The sequence below is a fragment of the Lontra canadensis genome, unplaced genomic scaffold (genome assembly GCF_010015895.1).
Source record: "Lontra canadensis isolate GAN:19392208 unplaced genomic scaffold, GSC_riverotter_1.0 scaffold19, whole genome shotgun sequence".
Taxonomy (NCBI): Eukaryota; Metazoa; Chordata; class Mammalia; order Carnivora; family Mustelidae; genus Lontra; species Lontra canadensis.
The window spans coordinates 23971083-23987798 of record NW_022631013.1 but is presented as its reverse complement, the minus strand read 5'-3'; the positions used below and the strand labels follow the sequence as shown (position 1 = coordinate 23987798).

General features: G+C 47.6%; 1 protein-coding gene across 2 annotated transcripts in view; it reads left to right on the top strand.

The window, feature by feature from the left end:
• The first annotated feature begins 11824 nt into the window (after positions 1 to 11824).
• PTPN3 (protein tyrosine phosphatase non-receptor type 3) overlaps positions 11825 to 16716 on the top strand; it is a 109974-nt gene continuing 105082 nt past the window's right edge. The window contains exon 1 of one of the 2 annotated variants that reach the window (XM_032860817.1): positions 11825 to 11962. The gene's annotated coding sequence lies outside the window, so the exon portion shown is untranslated. Of the gene's footprint in view, positions 11963 to 12365; positions 12483 to 16716 lie in introns of those variants that run through there. The other variant, XM_032860816.1, reaches the window with a different exon arrangement.

Below are 16716 nucleotides of genomic sequence, written 5' to 3'. Positions count from 1 at the left end.
TCGGAGAATTGTGTTGGTTGGGCCAATGGTTTCCCAATGCCCTTAAGCTTGTGGACCAGCTGCATCACACTGACCCAGGAGTTTCTTTCTTTCTTTCTTTTTTTTTTTTTTAAGATTTTATTTATTTATTTGACAGAGAGAGATCACAAGTAGGCAGAGAGGCAGGCAGAGTGAGAGGGAGAAGCAGGCTCCCTGCCAAGCAGAGAGCCCGATGTGGGGCTTGATCCCAGGACACTGAGATCATGCCCTGAGCTGAAGGCAGAGGCTTAATCCACTGAGCCATTCAGGCGCTCCATGGAGTTTCTTAATAATACATTATAGGTTTTCACTTTCAGTGATTTTTAGACTTGGTAGGTCAGGAATGAGGACCAGGAACTAATACCATGAACAATTCCCCTGATGCACAGACAGCTAGAAAATTGATTAGTTGGCTTCTTTTGGTTGCAGATAACTTGAGGCCCTGACGATGAAAATGGGTCCTATAGGCCGCATGCCTCGGTTTCACTCAAGTGGCTTAATGATGCAGTCTCCTGGACCCAACCCAGACTGACCGAATCAGAGTCTTCAGAGGTGGGGCCCTGGAATCTATTTTTATTTTATTTTATTTTATTTTATTTTATTTTATTTTATTTTATTTTATGGAGAGCTGGGGAGGAGAGAGCAGAGGGAGAGGGAGAGAGAGAATCTTAAGCAGGTTCCATGCCCAGTGTGGATCCCCACGTGGGGCTTGATCTGACAACCCTGAGATCATGACCTCATCAAGAGTCAGACGCCTAACCAACTGCACCATCCAGGCACCACTGGAATCTGTATTTTGAACAAGCTCCCAAGATCTGCTTGTTCATTTACTTAACGCATATCTCCTAAGGTCTTGCTATGTGATAGACACCATTCTGTGGGGGTGTCATGTGAACTAGACCATAGCTCCCCTCTCCTAAAGACACTCGTATTTTGGCTCAGCTCTTTGGATGCTGGGGTTTGACAGCACCTACTTTAAAATAACGCAGGTTGCTGTAAGACTATTGGGATCAATAGGGAAGATGGAAATCTCAAAGAACCCCAGGACAGACACTCCACTGGGCCCAGGCGAGCCAGGAGGAAACACAGTTTGGAAATGGAAGGATGCCAGGTGGAGTCCTCAGTAACAGGACTTCCTGTCATGGCTGTCCCAGTCATCCACTGCTGGTCACAAACCAGTCCCAAGACAGTGGCTCAAAATGACAATTTTTTTTTTTTTTAATATCTCATCGTTGAATGTGTTGGCTAAATGGTTCTTTTACTGGTCTTCTCTGGATTCAGCTGAGACAAGCCTGCCATGGCTGGGCTTCTCTCCTCTCTCCTCTCCGACCCAGGCTTCTAAAAGTCACGCTGGTCTCAGGGTTCCAAGAGGGCCGGTCCTTGTGCGCAAGTGACTATTAAACATCACCTTGTGTCCTGTTCGATGTCCCATTGGCCAAATCAAGTCGTCCCTTTGGCTGTGCCTCAGTGTGGGAGGGGACTGCGTGGGGGATGGACACCAGGAAGTCAGTTTTGTGCACGTCGTTTGTGTAACTTTCAACCACAGCTACTCTGGCTGTCGCTTGATCTTGGGCTTTCTTTGTGTGCCTTCACATTTTTTCCTGCTGTGTCCTCCAGTTGAAATTCCTACATGAAGGAGTCTGGTTGATCTGACTAAGCACTTCCACGGCTCATGGACTTCCTAATCCATGGGGACTCTAGGACTCAGAAGGACTCCCTGCCGGGCTGGTATAAAGGAGATGAGGTGACCATGGGTATCGTAGGTACCACAGTTACACCTCCCACGGAGGACTCATGAAATTCCTGTGGTCACTGCTACAGTCACCCGGATAGAAAAGTATATTCCCGTGCGATTATCCGGGAGCAGAAGTTTTGTGTTTGTACTGGTTACACAGATTTTTTTTTTTTTTAACTATTTCCTTATTTTTGAAGTGCTATCCATCTGTTGTGGAAGAATTGAAAAATGTGAAGAAAATCACCAGTTGTTATAAACTGAATGTGTCCCCCCAAAATGTCTGTGTTGAAACCTAGTCCCTAAGGCATTTAGTGGTGAGGCCTTGGGCAGGTGATTAGCTCATGAGCGTGGCGCCCTCACGAGTGGGATCGGCGGCCTCATAAAAGAGATCCCGGGGAGGGGAGTTCCCTCATCCCATTCCATCATGTGAGAACCAGGTGAGATGACAGCTGTCTACAAACCTCGGCTCGCCTAACACTGAATCTACCAACACCTTGATCTTGGAATTCCCAGCCTCCAGAACTGTAAGAAATAAATGTTTGCCACTTACAGGCCACCCAGTGTATGGTCTTTTGTTGTAATAGTCTGAACAAACTAAGACACCGGTCATATCATTATCGAGAAATAATTACTCTTAACATTTTACTATACTTTCAGGATTTTTTAAGTTCATAAAGGTGTTTTTCTTTACAAAGTTATGCTATGAATGCAGCTTGTCTCTTATACTCTTTATCTAAACTATATTACTAGCACTTTTCCAGGTCATTACAAACTCTTTGTAATTTTAAGAGTCACATAATAATCGGTGGGACATAGGGTTATATATTCATTCAGCCCCTTATTTCCTCTTTTTTAGCAATTATCAACAGGGGTAAAATCATCCATTTCTGCTCATAAACCTTTATCTGCATTTGGATTTTTCCTTTGAATAGATCAAGTCCGTATTTTTTCCTTATATGGCACACTTTTCAAGATTACTTCAGTGTTTCTTAATAAACAGCAAAAGATATATTTTTCCTTCTGAATGGAATGGACACTCTCCTCCGCTCCATTCGCCAAGGCCGACTTTGCAGAACTGGTCTACTTCCTCTGGCTCTATAGTCCTTGTCTATCCTCATTTCCGTGTGGGTGCACAGGATAGCCAGGCTGGGTTGGCTTTTCAATGACGTCACCAGAACCAGAGACAGAGCTGTACATGTTCCCACGGTCACCTCTTTATTCAAACCATGGAAAGCTGACTATTTTTTTCCTAACTGGCACAGGCTGTGTTTGGGTCAGGAACCCAACATTAACTACAAAGACTGACCTCAACCCAGGGAACATGAGAAGAAACTAGATAACACTGTTGGAAAATTGTTCTCTCATGTGAACTGGCATTCAAAATATGTACTAGTATTATGTACATTTTCTATGCCAATGGAACCAAGTGTAATGGAAAATAATATGCTGGCCTTAGTAAGTCAAGGGACTTGGACTGACTGAAATATATCAATGAGACAATCCAATTTCAACTAATTTTCTCACTCATCACACTCTTCTTAGGTGCCAGATTCTGCCTAGGTTCCCAGCATAAAAAGAAATGATAAGAGTTCACAGTTGGGGCAGCTGGCTTTCTCGTTGTATATGATGTGTTAGTGTAAATCTAGTGGAATCTAATTGCAGAAGGAGGGGCTCCTGGGTCTGCCTGTGCAGTCAGAGAAAGAGCTTACTCAGATTATTTAAGAGTGAGAGAGAAGTGAGGACTGCCCTCGATGCTTTGGACCTTATAATGTAGGGATAAAATATTGTCATGGGTGCTGACAAAATTGGGGCAGCTTCCCAAGGTTGATACTGTACATGATTTTAAGATTACAATGAAACTGAACCCACAAGAAACCAAGAAGGTTTTAGCCCCCCTCCATTCCCTGGTAATTTTTATGATGGATTTTGTTCACCCTGCTGTTCCTGGTCCTCTGGCCTGAAGATGAAAGTCACGGGCCCCAGAGCTGGTTTGGAATTAGCTCACTCAGCAACACGGGCAGACAACAAAGGGTGTGTCCTTGACCTATAGACCTTCTGCCAGCACAAAGAGGTGACTCCCAGGTGTGGAGAAGCAGGGGCAATGTCCTAATTCCTTTCATTGTTTCATGTAGAAATTGAGAGTACATAGTGACATCTAATCACAGATTAATTATACCCTATTTGGGACATCACTGCTCTTGTTTCTGCCTTAGATTATCTCATATACCTTCTTGTACTCCCTGTGTATCTCCATCTATGTGTGTCTCTTTTTTATTGGTCAATTAATTATTAAACTTGCAAGGAGAATTCCAGAAAAAACTCCAGGAGGACTTCAGATACAACATAACTTCTTGCTCACTGCAGAAAGGCAGGCAGTTTTTTGAGAAGAGGCTCGTGGCCCTTTGCATACCCTGCTCAGAAATAACAGTCACAGCCTGCGTGGTGTCATGGTATCATGGCCCCATTCAGGGGATTTTTTTCCAAGAGCCTTCCAAAAAGGGGCATGCACATTACTAACTCCATGGGAGTCGGCATGCAATGAGAAGCATGAAAGAACAGATCAAATCCACAGGCGCATGGGGATTAGACTGCTCATCACCAGTTGGGATAATCTAGGAAGAGGTAGCTTGTCAGATGGGCTTCGAAGGATGGGTAGGATTTCAAAGGCAGCAATGGCTGAATGATCTGTTTTAGGAGGGTGACATCGGTCACCTTCATTCTTCAAGAGGAAGCAAGAAAGAGATTTGTGCCAGCGGTTGGGCTGCATGACCGAGGATGGGCAAGATGGCGGCAACAAGGACCATACCGAGAGAAGCTCAAGAAGACAAATGGACAGAGGGTAATGTTTTCTGATATGATAGCTGGAGAACTTCACCCTGCAATAGGGAGTGTTGGATGAAGAACAGTATCTGGGTAGGTCTTGGTGGCTGCCACATGAAGTCAGTCCCTCATCACTGCTCAGGTGTGTTGGCAGAAAATCATATGACTCTTGTCAACCCATACCCTGTATGTGGAGATGGCCTGCCTTCAGAAGTCCGACGTCCCTGGCCAAACACGGATTCCTTAAACTTCACATGTGACTCCTGTTTATGGAGGCATCGCTGGACAGTCTGTTTGGACTTCAATGCAGTGACTGTGTGTACCATGGAAAAAATGAGAGCCACATCCTAGCAGGACGCCAAAGCACAGTTGAGGAAATCCTGTGGTGTGTCATCCACTCAATACTAGAAGGTCACCAGAGCACTGGGCAGGCTGAACGGTGCCCCCTGCTCTTGAAATGTCACCAAGGATTGGAAGCACGGTTTTCTTCTGGGACCAGATCAGGTTTCCAGTGTCTGAGGGATGGAATGGGCAGCCAAGCTAGAACAGATTTCCGATGATCATCTTTCCATGGGGCTGTGACTTCCAGTCAAGGTGTGGGTAGCTGAAGGTCTCCATCTGACTTCCCGGCCATTTTCTTACTAGCTATGTCAGGAAAGCATCATTCTTGATCTCGAGATCACTGAAGTGATTTTTCTTAACTCCTTTATCCTCATCTGAAGCTTTCTGTTCCAACCCTTAGCCACATGCATTGCCAGTATGAGAAAGAGCCCTTGACCTAGGGCTGTTTCTTTTGAGCAAGCTACACTGTGTACCCTGGTCATAGTTACAGCCTTGAGCTGTCAAGTAACCCGGGCTTTGTACTTGGTCAGTAAAATTGAGAGGGAGCCAAGATGTAAAACAAAATAATAAAAAGAATATATATCATGCATACATCATTATACTTCCCCCACCCCAGAGAATGTAATTTTAAATAGGTTATACATCACATGGTACATAAGTCAGAAGGTACAAAAGGGGTTTATGGCAAAAGTTAAACACTCATCCCTCCCCCGCCCCCACTCATCCAATTCCTCTTCAGGAGGTAATGACCTTCTCAGTTTCAGTTTTGTGTGTACTCTACACACTCCAATGTGTTTATTTTAGCGTCTATTCCTCTTAGCAAACATCACCACCACGGTGACTATCCCCATGGCCACTTCCTCTCCAGTCACATGGTTCGCTTCCTCCTAGCCCCAGGAGAGCATGGTCAGGTAGATGGAGTCAGAGATCCAAGGTCAAGAACAGAAAGCAGAAAGCCTGATAGCTCTCCACTAGGGGTCCCTATTCGCCTGCAGGGGATGGACTCTCTCCATCTCCTGTCCCCTCCCCTCTTACCCCTTTAGATGGCTAAGAAGCTGATGCTGTGGTCCTTCACCCCATCCATCTAAGCATCAGTGATACCTACAGGACCATGACTATCTCTTAGTAAAATTTCCCATCCTCTTAGTTTATCAGACTAGGTTCTTAAAGTACATATATTGGAGCTACAGGACAGAAGTTATAAAACTTAAGTGTGCTTAAGATTCTTTTTTTTTTTTTTAAGATTCTATTTCTTTAGAGAGAGAGAGAGAGAGAGAGAGAGAGATCAAGTGCATGCATGGGGGGAGGGACAAAGGGAGAGAAGGAAAAGCAGACTTCCCAGCTAAGCAGGGAAGTGGGCTGGATCCCAGCACGCTGGGATCATGACCTGAGCAGAAGGCTGATGCTTAACCAACTGAGCCACCCAGGCGCCTCTTTACAGATAATTATAAAATGCAGGTTCTTGGGGTCCACAAGCAGAAACAGAAGGTCTGAGCTGAGGCTAGAAGTCTGCGGTTACGCAAGAACTTCTCTCAAGGTGATCTTGATACGTGGTTCCTGGATCCAAGTTTTAAAAATCCCACTTTTGGTATTTTCCCTGACTCTTCACCCTAGAATCTTCTACTAGGGTATTCCTTGAATGTGTCCTTCATGGCTGCTGATTTTCTGAAGCTATGACCTCTGTAAGACTATTCTGCATTGCCTGGGTATTTTTCTCTCTCCTTCTATTGTTGGATATATGAACCTTAAAGGTGTGGCTGGGAGACTTGACAAATCCATTCTCCCTGGTTTTTGTAAGATGACACCACCCATTGCTTAAACACCGTCAGCCATAATTCAGGATACCAACTCTCATTTCCTGCATTTCCCATATTTCTCTTTGTTTCTAAAGCCACAACTTTCTGCTGAGTTTTCAGAGCAGGATCTCAAAATCCCTAGACTTATCTTTGCAAAGGTGTAGCAGCAAATTCATGTGGTGGTCTGGGGACCTATAACGGTCCTTCCGGTCCTCTGGCATATCTACAATGTGTACACCAGGAAATTATTTTTCTAACTCAGGTCTGTGTGTCTCTAAGGGTTCACTCAAGTGTTCCAGAAGGTCTGAAAACCCTCTGAGGTCACCGGTTATGTTATTTTTGCATTTACATGGTAACACTAAAAATGTATGCATACCCTCGATCCTATGGCTGACTCTCTTATAACAGAGGCCTGTTACATGACTTCAGTTGCCTTATTCAGATCTGTGTTTACCTTCAGGTTGCATCTAGTAACCATCTACAGGGACAGCGTTTAACTTTGGCGTGTGTTGAGAAGCTGGCTTGCAGCTGTTACATTGGCTTGCCTTCTGTCTAGCTCACACTGAGAGGCTGAGCGGAAAATGTTGTTTCTTTTGTGCACTTATGTCTCGCAAGCACTTAGAGCAATGCCGGACACACAATAGGTACTCAATAAATATGTGATGAATGAATGAATGAATGAATGAATCCACAACACCGCTCTTATTCCCATGCTGGCTTTGTTCATCAGTTTTACATACAAAATTCTTTTGGCAGTGACAACTGGCAAGGGAAAAACATTTTTCAATGGATAACACTTTGGGCTAAAAATGTGTGTTGCTGCAAGTGAGATCCATGAAGTCCAAGAGACCTAAGAACACAGGCTGAGGGGATGAATGGGGTCCCGTCAGACAAACAGCCCCCTACAGGCTCATGACTAGACCCCTGATCGGTTCCTCCTCTTCCTTCCCTCCTGGGCCTGGAACAGACACTCTGTCATCCTCTGCCCGTGTTGGACAGGGCACGGTGGGCTTCATGCTCTGTGAAAGGAAACTCTCCCATCTGCGTGTGATTCCAGAGTAGCTGTTTTCCCTCCGTACATCATTTTGTTTGGCTTGCCAACTCTTAAAGTTGGCTTCACTTTTCCTGATAATGAAGGAAACACGCCATAAGAATAAGATTTAGGGAACTGTAAAGACATAGCAAAGAAATAGATGCCCAAAGCCTTGAGGTTCTCCAGGTTTATAAAAGATACCTTCCCTATCTTGTTTCTCTGCTTGTGAATGCAAGGTTCGGAGAGTTGCCATTAATATTTCGGTGCGGTTCTTTCTCGTCTTTTTTTTCTGTGTGTATGAATTTGATAACCAAAACCAGAAACAAACAAACAAATACAGAAAGTTGCCCACGTTCAACCATTACTGACCCACGAAATGGCCGTTTTATATGGTTTAACTCAGTAATTCAGAGTGGAAGCCACACTATGTATATAATTTTACCCTGTATTCTTCTCCCTTGTCATTGCAATAGCACCACTTGCCCGTGTATTTGCTGAGGCTTCGACCCTTCAGGAGTTTGCATTAACATACAAATAATTGATGAGCATTAGCATCTCAGCTGGGAGCCCTGCTCTGAAACAGTCCACATGGTGCCCAGACTTCCTGAGCCTTGCTGTGAATGCCTCCGATCCTCAGTGATCCTTCCAGGAAACTCTTCCTGTAAATGCCCCCAGCCAATTGCCTGTGTCTGGTGCTGGGCACCAGATTTCCTTCCGAACCCAGCAGCTTCCGGGAGTACACTAATAACTCTGTCCAGTTGGGCATCTCGCATTCCTTTTGCCTGAATCTGGCCCATTACCAGTGATGCTATTGGGTTTGTGGCATACCTTCCTCTCCAACGAAATGACCCTCTTTGCTTTTGTGTGTGTGTTTCTTTTTTTTTTCTTTTTTAAGATTTTATTTATTTGACACAAGGAAGAGATCACAAGTAGGCAGAGAAGCAGGCAGAGAGAAAGGAAGGGAAGCAGGCTCCCCACTGAGGGGCTCGATCCCAGGACCCTGGGATCACAACCTGAGCAGAAAGCAGAGGCTGTAACCCACTGAGCCACCCAGGCACCCCTGTGTGTGTGTTTCTTGTTGTTTAGTGATTTCTGGGCCAGGAACAGTTGGCCAGCACTACTAAAAGAGCAAGCTGGGGTTTTTTGGGTGTTTTTGTTTGTTTGTTTGTTTCTGGTTTTGGTTATCAACAGGAGGGCTGCTCTTAGGGCCCTGGATTTCTCTTGGCAAACATCATCAGGACTATCGGCTTGTATCTTTTCATCGCAACAAAGTTCTGAGGAGTCCATGGACCAGGTAGTTCCATTATGTTGTGATTCTGACTCCAAAATGATTATGCAGGAAGAATCATCTATGTCCGGACTGGCCTCCTCATCTGAGACTTGGGATAGCCTTACCCTCTGATGAAGCCTCTACTTGCTCTTGATTTGGCTGGGTTCAACCACATAGACTAAGAAGGTTGCGTGTCCATCCAAAAGCTTCATTTCCATAAAGTTTGGGAGCTTAGGACCGAAGATCAGTTGTCACCACTGATAATAACATCATGTCACTCCAGGTGCAGCAGCGGAAAAGAATGGACTTTAACATTTTGGCTCCAACAATAAAATAGTTAACAGGAGACAAGAATATTTAAAAGCAATCTGCAGCCTACAAAAACATCAAAGGGTAGAGATAATAAAGCAAAAAAGGACACAAAATGAAATGACAGGTGGTTTCTTTTCTGATCAATACATGGTAAGCTACCACACAGAGAGGCAGTATTATAAAACCTAACACCCTGGTTTTGAGGTCACACCAACCATATTCAGTCCTGACCCTGTATCTTACTAGTTCTGAATGGCTCCTAGATTATTTCCTCTTCTGTAAAACTGAGCCAGAAACAAGCATCCTAGATAGTGACTGTAAGGATTAAAGACACAATATCAAGCACACTTGAGCTTAATAGTAGTAATTATTGTTATTATTATGATTAGACTTTCACAAAACTTCACAAGTTTTTAATTTGGTTTTTTAATGTTTATTATTACAAACACAACAGTGTGACAGTAATAGATCAACTTTGTTTTTTGGGTTATTTTTATATTTTTTTTAGTAATAAACTTAAAAAGAGGAACCAACCACACTACCCTCCAAAATTGAACTATTTACATTTTCCCATATTTCCTTCTAGTCTAGGTGAATGTGTAGACATAATCTTTAAGCAGTGTATTTGTGTTTTTCGTCTCTACCCCGCCCCCCCCACCCCTGCAACATTGTATTTTAAGTTTTCCCCTGTTGCATTATGGTCTAGCTTAGTATAAACTAGTTATTATTTCAACAAACATACCATAACCTAACTAATCATTCCACTCTTTGACTATTTAGGAGCGTTCATTTGTTTCCAGTTTGGGGACTATGCTCTCCTTTTATTCCTGCTTCTGTAATGGTGATGGAAATGCACGGTTTTTAAACGATTTAGGTCTTTTTTCCCCTTAGATGTGCAGATATTTTTGAGTTCGAACTTAGAGCACTGTTTAAGCTCACAACTGTTGCATGTGTGGAAAGAAAAGATAGTTTCAGCCTAGTTTGTGGTGGAAGGCAAATTGAGACAACTCCAAGAATTCCCATGTCCATTAACTTACGTTTCCTCATATTAGCACTTGGCAAACTGGTTTGCAGATGACAGATAACTGAGGTATGCACTCACAACATGGATCTTTAACGTGGATTAAACATGTTCACGTGTTTTATTTCATTCAGTCCCCACATTCTGCCTAGATCCAAGTGATGGGTATTCGTGTGACTGGAAGCACAGAGAGAGTATGGTGCTTGGTCCAGATCACACAGCGGAGAAGGCAGAGAACGCCCTTCGAGGACTCCGAATCCCCAGTTTTCTTACTAAGCTTTGGGGAAAAAAAAAAAAAAAAAAAAAAAAAAAAAAAAAAAAGCCCTCAGACCCTCCAGAAAGCGTCGGGAACAAAGCGGGGGCTGAGCGTCCGGCGGGGCTCCCCCGGGCTCTGCGGGGGCGGTTGCCGGCAGCACCGGAGACTCCTCCTCCCGGGCACTCGGGCCCCGCCCGGCTCCGAGCATGCCCAGTGAACTCCCCTTCCGTCTCAGTGGGGCTCTGGACCTGCGCCGCGGCTCCAGGTTTTGCGAGCGACCAAAGGGCCGGGCAGGGCTCGGGGCGGGTCCTGTTCCTGGGACTCCTTGACTCCGTCGGAATTCCCCCCGACGCGACGCTCAGGCGGCGCCCGCTTGCAGTGGCGCTCCCCGGGGACAAGCCACTCGGGGACAAGGACCTAGATGAGGTGCCAGGTGCTGCGGGCGGCCGCCGAATGGCCCTGGGCAGACCGGCCACCTGGACCTCGGGCACCTTAGTCTGGACCGGACGGTTCCAAACATCAGTCCATCCCTCCATTCACATATCCATCCCACAGTTTTTGAGCACTTACTGTGTGCCACGTGCGGGCATGCAGGAGCTAGGACACTGCAGGGAGGACAGGCAGGGCTGTACAGCTCCAGCCATTCCGTAGGGGAATACATAAGTAAGCAAATGAGAGGAAAAGTCACCTGCCGACCTCATCTCCTACTACTCTGTCCTTGCCAAAGCCTAACTAGTATTGTACCTTAGTGTCTTTGCAAAAGCTGTTCCCTCCGTGGGGATGAAACCTTCTCAGTGTCACTCTCACTGGCTGATCAGTCCACCTCATTGAAAACCGTACTCCCTAGACTTTCTTCTCCTTACCCTGTCCTTTTTCCCTTTAAGGATTTATAATCTTCTAATATACTACATAGCTTGCTTATTTACATTTATTGTCTGTTGCTTGCCCCTCTTTCCCTAAATTCCACCAGGGGACAGGATTTTTGCCTATTTGTAAACCATGCCTGAAGAACTGAAGTAGACGATCGATAATTACTTGTTAAATGAATTAATGGATAGTGATAGATGTGAAGGAAATAAAACGAGGACATGGAGAATGTCCAGGAACAGGGTGTTAATGTAGTTAGTTGCTGACGCAAGCCTCTCAGACAAGGACATAGGTACAACGAGAAGGTGCCAGCCACTTGAAAAACTAGGCAGAGAAGTCCTACACAGCAGGAGGGGAAAGGCGTGTGCAAATGTCTTGAGGGTGGCCAAGTACTGAGAGTTTGGTGGACATAAAGGTGCTCATGGGGCTGCAGGAAGGCCGGCGTCGGATGAGGGGGAAGAAGACAGCAAGAGCACAGATGGGAGGAGGAGGGTAAGGGCGGGTAAGAAAATTGGGGAAGACGGTTTAAGCCGGTAAACTTACTAGTGGAACGGGATGAGCACTGGCCTGAAAGTCAGCAGGACCCCAGCTGGGCAGGACTCGTCCTCGTTTTAAAGATTTGTTGAACGTGGTCTGTTTGACATTCCTCAGCATAAAATCACTGAGGGCTCGGCACACAGTAGGTACCCAATAAATGGTTATGGAACGAATGCCTGCGTGCCTGCGCGAAGGGACTGGAGGCTGCCAGGAGCTGGGCAGCAGAGCCCCAAGGGCCCTGGGCCGCGCGTCCGAGCGCGCCAGACCGGGGCGGAGCAGGGGCGCCCCGCAGGGCAGCCCCGGCGCCCGCCCCCCGCCCCGCGCGCGGGCCCGTCGCGGCCAGCCCGGCCGGCGGGAGCCGCCCGCGGGCGGCACTGGGCATGCTCAGACGGCGGCCAGGTCGCGCCGCGAGCGAGCTTCCGCGCCGCCCGCTTGCGCGACCTACCTGGGCGCCCCGCGCCCCCGGATGCTGCAGGTACGGGCGGGCGCGACCCCAGCGGGCCGAGGCGGGGCGCGGGACTACCGGGGGCTGGGGGCGCGCTCGGCGCCGCCCCGCCCCCACCCGTCCCCGAGCGCGCGGCGAGCGCGCGGGCGGGCTGGTGGACGCCGCGGCCCCGGGGTCCCGACGCCACGTCGGGGCGGGGAGGGGGCTCCCGGGGCGCGCTCACCTGGCGGGGCCGTGCCGGGAGAGAGCCAGCGGGGCGGGGTGGGGCTCAGTCCCCGGCGGGCGGCCGGGACGCGGCGGCGGCGGGGCGTGGGCGTGCGCTCCGACCCTGGCAGGGGTGGACATGGCCCGCGAACCTGGAGGGCCCAGCACCGCGACGACCCCAGCCCGGGGCGCCGAGGGGGCGCACCGCCCGCGGGGAGCCAGCCAAGCGCGGCTCCCAGGGCGAATCCTCCTCTCGGCTTTCAAAGATGGCATTTCCTGGGCCTGGCACGAACTCCAGCGCCAATAAATCCTCCCCGTTCCGCGGGCGATATGGAATGATTTATCAGGTACCTGCGGTGAGACAGCTGCAGTGGGGGAGTGTATGTGAGAACGCCCAGTCCCCCGGAAATTCCCATTTTCGGCAACCTAAACTTACTGAGAAGTTGCGGTTGCCTTAAAAATTCATGGGAAGTTGAGACAACTTGACACCTGGGTTTTCTGTCCTGGTGGAAAGAGCTTGTGAGTTGGAAACTGGAGACCTCCTTTCAAGTTGGGCTCCCCCTGCCCAGCTGGTGACCTTGGGCGAGTTGTTTAACCTCTCTGATCTTCGGTTTCCTCCCCTGCAAACAGCCGGTAATAATGCCCACCTCACTCTGTGGTTGGGTGGATTAAGTGGGATAAATTATGTGGAGGTGTTTGGCTCCGTGCCCGGCACAAAGCAAGGGAGCAGTTGGCGTGATGTGAATTTAATTCGTTTAGAGACCCTCGTGGCTCCCATTTGACCAGGAAATTAGAATTACGAAAGCATCTTCAGGGCCTAGTGGCAGAGTGACAGACCCTGTCTTTGTGCCCTGAACTGCAGAAGTCAAGGGTTTTGGAAAACCAATTTAGCCGAATTGTAATCCGAGAGCATCTTAGTTAAAAGCAGTTTTATACATTCAGAAACTCCAGAAGTTGGCAGTTCAGCTTTACTTACAAAAGAGCTGTTTTGCAAGATGATCCATCTTGCAAATGTTTAAAGAGATGATGGGAGGAAGTACAGCCTGGTTAGAAGGATTTCTGTTGGGAAAAGCTTTCCTGATTATTTAGATCAGGGTTTCTTAACCTCAGCACTGTTAACATTTGGGGTTGGATCGGTTTTTGTTGTGGGGCCTGTCCAATGCATTGCAAAACGTTTAGCAGCATCTCTGGTCTTACCTGGTAGATTCCAGTAGCAATCCTTCTCCCTCAGTTGTGCCAACCAAAAATGTCCTGTCATTCCCCCCCCCCCGCCCCCCGCCGCCAAGTGTCCCTAGGAGGTCAGAATATCTCCTCTTCCCCTTTAGAACCACCTGCTTTCTGTCATTAGCCTACCTGAGTAGGCTGTTGGTCCAGAATTTCATCTTGTGTTTAACTAACCTTCACATAGCCTTATAGAATTGTGCAGAGTGCATCCAGATGGATGGAACTCACTTAATTTTTACAACTCTCCTGTGAGGCCAGTGTTATTCCCATTTTACAAATGAGAAAACTGAGACCTTGAACCGCCTATCATACAGTATTGGCCTATGTGAGATCTCAGGTCTTCTGCTTCCTTGGGCAGGTCTTTTTCTTCTGCATCAAGCTGCCCTTTACTGTACGGAGACTTTCAAACAGATGACTTTTCCTGGTGATTAAATCAACACGTAAAGCAGACTGGAAGCTGGAAACCTTTCTGAGATTGACTAGTTGAAAATTAGCAGCGGTGAGCTATTATATGACAGAGTAGGTCGTTGTAGTTAAATATTCTAGTTTATAGTGAGCTCCCATAAACCCCACGTACACTTAATGGAATACCGATTTGGAGAATTAGAGTAGAGTAAAACGTGCCTAATACTCTGTATTGATCCTGAGTTGTCTCTGGTGAATTGCCATCTCCTAAAACTGGGCTCTTATATGCAAATTAGGCATTCGCTGAGGAATGTAAAAGGTCAAGTTACTGAAGGCATTTTCAGAGTGGCTTTCTGTTCAGCAAGCTGAACAGAAATTGAGAAATTGAGCTGCTTCTGTACATCAGGGTGGGGATGCTGAGTAGGCCAGTGGATCCCAGCAAACCCAGGATGCCTGGGGGAGCTTCCCTGCCAGGTGGGGGGAGGTCCTCAGGGACATCTGGGAGCAGAAGAAAGAACCTAAGTTAACACAGAGTCAAATTCAGGATATCTCACTGCTTCACTACTCCTGTTTTAGACCTCTTCTTTCACATTTTTTCATAGAGAAGAATTCTGGTAGCTCTTATCCTTAGGCAAGTGGCAGGAACCTGGACAGAGACAATCTTACCCCTGAAGGAGTTGGGGTTCCCAGCTGGTAACTGACCTTAGGGAATTGGGACCAACTACTTGATTGTTGACTGTGAAACTGGGAGGGTTTGCCTACATTGGTTTATTTGAACTGGTTTAATATCACTGCTATTCTATCCCACTCTTGCAGAAACTGAGCTAGCAAAGGTAGTCTGGGAAGAGGGACTAACTGTGACCTTCTGAACTCTCAGTCCAGGCCCGGAAGATATCTGTCTTCCAGGATGCACACAACCCACCCACAGGGCTTAGCTTTGGGGATTGGAAGGAGCAAGAAGGCCTGGCTCCCTACCTCCCCACTGAACTCTCAGGGCTTGTGGTAGGTTGGGAGGGGACCTACGACTTTGACCGTGATCCCTGTGCTCAGCTTCCTTCCATCAGACAGCAGTGGTTCCTGGAAAGCAAGGCCAATCCCCTTTCATCTGTTCCCAGGTCCTTTGCAGGGGCTGGAATGCCTAAGGCCCTCTGCACTTGCCCTGGCCTTGATGGGCTGTTGGAGGAAGGGCATCCTGCCGGTGTTGCTTCCCAAGCTTGGGCTCTTCTTACCAACTCTATTAGAGATGGGCCAGGATCAGGTTAGCGTCCACCCTGCTCAGGTCTCACGGGTATCTCCTTTCATCTCCCACAAGAGGGATGAGAGGGAATGCTTTGGTAGGCCCTTGGCTAAAATCTGATTTAGTTATGGGTTCCCAGACCCCGAAATCTTGCAACTAGTAGCTTCTGCTTATGTGTGTACCTGAAGCTACTTTTGGCCCCACCAGGTGAAACTCAGCTGAGAACACAGATTTCACAGCAAATTCAGACAGTTACTGAGCCGTGTATCAGGCCCTAGGAGATGGAAGTCAGACCCATATCTCGGAAGGATGCATGGTGGAATTGGGAAGACAATGATGTGTGTGAACGTGTTTGAGGCTCTGTATCTACTTCTCTGTCTCACGTTACTTTAAGAGAGGGTAAAGCCAGATGCAGGAGAGACCAGTAGAGGCAACCATTCATTCTGGTGGGGGTCAAGGAACACTATAAAGAGTAGTTGGCATTTGAATTCAGCCTTGAAGGGAGGAAAGATGGTATTTGGGGAGTGGACAGAACAGCAGGCACTAAGGCCCAGAGACCATGTGTATATCAGGAATGGTTACTCTTCCCCAGGTCCGGCCTCCTGTAGTCAGCACACTCTCCCCCATGTCCCCAGACTCAAGGCGGAGGTAAGTGGCCATTCTCCTTGTTCTCCCCAGATAGAAGTGAAGCTGGTGGGTTGTCTTTGAGGCATGACCACCTTCTGCCAGGGATGCCTTTGGATTTCGTTATGAAACACTGTTATGGCACTTAACTGGCTGCCAGGCACTGTTCTGAGTGCTTTCTAAATATTAACTCATTTACCTCCAATCTTGGAGCAACCCTCTGGCTGTGCTTCCTACCTAGGTACTGGCAGCTTGCTGGGTAGGTGGGGGCAGAGCTCCTCTCACCAGTCTGTGTCCCTCTGTGGGCGGTGCTCTGATCGCAGGATGGCCTCTCCTACCACTGTGTGCCGGGAAGCAGCCGAGTTGGAGCTGGGATGGGGCACTGGCTGCCATGACCCTCTTTCCATTAGGGGGCCAGCAAGGTTCCACTGACTACATTTTCTGAACCGAAGACTGGGATCTGTTGTTGGAGAAAGAATGTTTGTGCTGCTACTTCGTGTAAGAGGAGGGCCTGGTTGGAGGTGTTGTTTGGATACTGAGCGAGTGGAATTTTTGAGACAGTGTGATGCT